General features: G+C 41.8%; 1 non-coding gene across 1 annotated transcript; it reads left to right on the top strand.

Moving 5' to 3' along the window:
- Positions 1–430: 430 nt before the first annotated feature.
- On the top strand, positions 431–593 carry LOC124989800 (U1 spliceosomal RNA). The gene has a single exon (XR_007109623.1). It is a non-coding gene; the product is annotated as a U1 spliceosomal RNA (small nuclear RNA).
- Positions 594–4,169: the final 3,576 nt, after the last annotated feature.

Below are 4,169 nucleotides of genomic sequence, written 5' to 3'. Positions count from 1 at the left end.
AGCACCATTTGTTTGAAAGGCTATATTTTCTCCAATGCATGTTTTTACCACCTTTGTCTAGGATCAGATGATCGTTATCTATGTGGATTTGTCTCTGTGTCTTCTTTTCCATTCCATTGGTCTATGTGTTTGTTTTTATGGATAATATAGCTCTGTAGTGTAATTTGAGGTCAAGTCTTGTGATACTACCAGCAATGCTCTTATTGCTCAGGATTGCTTTGACTATTCCATATGAATTTTAGGACTATTTTTCTTAGTTAAAGTCAAGAATGTCCTTGGTATTTTTGATGGGGAGTTCATTGATTCTGCCTAGCCAAGAACACAGGAGATCTTTTTATCTTCTAAAGTCATCTTCAATTTCTTTTTTCAGTGTTCTATGATTTTCATTGTAGAGGTAACCTCTTTGGTTAGATTTATTCTCAAGTGCTTTATGCTTACCTGGTAAGGGAGATACCATGATCACAAAGGTGGTTTTTCCAAGGCAAATCTTATCTACTATACAGCAAACCTACTGACCCTGCTATTATACCAAATGTGGGATACTTCGCTGTAGAATTTGTGGTAATGGGGGACTGCCTTTATGCTTTTCTCTTATACTATGGTCCTCGATGTCAGACGAAGATTGCTATTGTTTGGTTGTCTATTTGTGTGTGTGTGTGTGTGTGTGCATGGTCTTGGTATTTTTATCTCTTGCATAGATGTTTGTGGCTAGTGATTGTTTCCAGAAACCCATATGCCTGTCAACTTTTTTGAAAATTATTTCTTGGGCTTTACTGATTGCTTAAAATGATGTTTTGATTTTTTTTCTCAACTGTGTATTCTGTTTGTTAAAACTATCCAGTTCTCTTTGATATCTGCCTTGCCAATTTTAAATGTGAATATAAGAGCAGTTCACTAGTTTAGAGAATCAATCCAATGAGAAGAATCATAGATAATCTAACATGCATATATCAGTTCTTACCAAAATGGTGGAAATTCGGCACAACATCGAATCAGCTGCTTTTATTTCACTTATCGATACATACACATTCTAGCTACACTCTCTATCGTTGGTTTACTGAGAGGAAAAACTGAAAGGAAAAGGAACCATAGGTCACCTTCTCCTTCCTTCTCCTTCCATGTCATCCTAAGTGGCTGATTAATGCAAGTAAGTGACATGAGTAAGAACAGATATGATACAGTTTCTGGTGATCCTGTCACTAGAGGCCACCATTACCTTTCTGCATTGGAAGCAAGCTCTGGTTAAGATGGAGAGCGGCCCGTCAGGACTGTCAGCCTCCCCTCTCCTCGGCTATGGATGAAAATGCTTACTTTGTGCTCAGATTGAGCCTTTCTGAATTCCATCCACCAAGGGTCCACTGAAATTCTGCATCCATGGGAACCCGTGACTGCCACTTGCGAATGGGTAGCAAAGACCTGCAGACAGCTTATCCATTCTCATCTCCTTTGCTCTTGCGCACGCAATGTCTCTGTCCCGTGGGATTTCATTTACAGAACACAATTCAGAGATAAAATTTCAAGACCTAACAGCAGGGACCCAACCTAAATGGCATGGGGCCCTTCTGAGTGTGGTCCATAGACCTTCACTGGATGTTGGTCCCATGAAGTCAGCTGGACTTCCAGGTTCCAGAGAGAGGCCTGCTCTTGCCAGCCAGTGCCCTGTCATCTCTGAGATGGGCACAGAGACACAGAGGCCCACGCTCAGTTTCCTTTGTCTGCAGATGCTGCAGCAGCCAGGAGACGGCTAAGTCACCCAGGGCTCTCGGCTCAGTCCTAGAAACTGCCGAAGTCACCTGACAGAGCTGCCTAAATAGGACTTCATTCTGCCCCGGTGGCTCTGATGAGGATGAGACTGGCATAGAAAACGCGCAGCTGTCAAGAGTTAACTAGGGATGTTTGTCTTTAGGAGTCCCTGCCAGCCAGGAAAAGGAAGGCTCCCCAGGTACCCCTATACTGAGTTCCTCCAAAGAGTGGCAATGCGCAGCACCTACACCTGCAGGGGAGCAGGGCAGGGCCTCGTGGGCACTTCTCCATGCTCAGGTTCAGGCTCAGGGATGGGTAAACCCCGCACTGGATGGCAAGCCTATGACACTGGCACTCCCCAGCCGTCCCTGCCACCCACAGCCAGTGCCCTTGACCTGGACACAGCCAGTCCTGCTGCACGCTGTGTGAGTCGCAGGCCTGTATCCTCACCCCAACCTCCCAAAACACCAGGGGCTGCACTTGAACACTGGCGGGGTCCTGAAGCGCCTGCAGGAGGGAGGACGGGTCTGTCCTCTCTGAAGCCCACACCTGAATCTTATTTCTCCAATGTTTGTCTACCCTGAGCTTCTCAAGCTTCTCTCTGAAGATCTGTAATGGTGGGAAAGAGGTCCGAGGGCAAAGCTGGAGGCGGCCACCTAGCAAAACTGCTTTGAAGTTTCACTTCACTCTGAAGAATTCATTCGAGTTTTGCATTTTACCCATAAATTATCCAAATGTATTTTAATATAGATCCACTTTAATTAATCCTGTTAAATCACTTAACTTTCCTCTTTAAACTTTCCAGAAGAGTTGATCCTCACGGAAGATATGTATCCCAGGACTTCATATAACATGCCTGCCCAAAGTGTGAAGTACAGATGCATTTGATTTTTTATTTTTCTCTCCAAATGTTAACTGAGTACTAATTAAGGCGACATACTGGCACCAGGGGAACAGGGTGAGCAAATGTAGATGCTGTCCCTAGACTCCCAGCGGCACTTACAAACCAGCATTCATCAGAATGAGAGGCTGTGATAAGCCTGGTGTTATCTCACTGGAATCACACAGTATGACACCATTTTGCATTTTTGATAATTGATTTTCGTGTAAGGTAAGAACTTGGGGCCCCAATCCTTAATATTCTTTCTCTTCCAAAAAAAAAAAAATGTTTGCCTGGAGGTTGAGGGTGGGGGCTGGTGGGGAGAGTGAGATGGATAAAAAATTACTTATTGTTGCAACCAGAGTTTCCGTGAACATTCACTAGTCAAAGTGAGCACTCCCTGGTTAACTGAACTTTATTTAATCACTACAAGGTAATTCAGTGCTGACAGACTGTTTGGACCAGTGACCTTGCTCCTTATATTCCATTTCTGGATTTTTATGAGACTTTTCCACCTCACTGGAAAGTCGTCTTAGTCAATCAGTTTTTTGGATTTGGTTTGGATCACTTTCCTAGGGTAGATTAAGATCCAAGTGTGCTTTTGTGTTTTTAACTATATTAATTGCTTGATCAACTCCCATTTCGGAGAGGCTCGGGGAAATGCTTACACTGGCATCTCTGCTCCCCTGAAAGCTGCCTCTCGCTCTTTTCCTGTTAGTTTGTTAACCCTGCCTTTGCCATGCAAATGGTACAAGTTTTGCACTTCTGGCGCTAGTAAATTACATTTGTATTTGAGTTTCATTTGAAGCTTTCACAGGAGATTGGGCTTGTTTCTGTTCTCCCTTCCTAGTCAAGCCACGGAGATCTAAGTCTGTCTCTGACTCAGTGGGGTGGCAAACAAGTTTCATCCTCATGAAATAATTTCTAAGTAATTCAAAGTGGAAAAAGAGGAATGTGTTTTCAGTTGCAGAACTTTTTCTTTCTGATGAGCAACTAAATTCTAGGGTAGATAAGAAGTTTAATTGAACATTTAGTAATCACCAATAATCAGTGAAAAAATATAAGCATGACCCTTTGAGTCTTTTTATTTTATGTACTATGGACAAATATATTAACATTGAAAACATCTTTGAAAGACCAAAGCAAAACAATCATGTAGTTCCAAATGGAATTGTGTATTCGAGAGGTTCACATCATTAATAAGAATGGACCTCAATCTTGCCATGAATAAAATACTATCCCCTAGTTTTTGTGTGGACCTTTAAAGCAGATAATAAAGCATAGTATTAAGTAAAACCTGACAAATGCCCCCTGGAGAATTATGAATAATGAGATTATGTGAATAAACAATCCATCACTCATTTCCTTACAGTATTTCTAGTAAGTTAAATACATATTTTTAATATTCTAAAGTAGCTCACATTCAGGAATTCATTGGTACTCTAAAGCCTTTATAATTGTGGTATTTTCTTTGCAAAGAAATACAAATTACTTTGGAGATCTCTCCTTACAATAATGATTGTTCACCTGAGAAGAAAAACAAAGA

This window comes from Sciurus carolinensis, chromosome 7 (assembly GCF_902686445.1).
Source record: "Sciurus carolinensis chromosome 7, mSciCar1.2, whole genome shotgun sequence".
Lineage (NCBI taxonomy): Eukaryota > Metazoa > Chordata > Mammalia > Rodentia > Sciuridae > Sciurus > Sciurus carolinensis.
The sequence above is the reverse complement of the archived record's forward strand: the minus strand, read 5'-3'. Positions and strand labels throughout refer to the sequence as shown.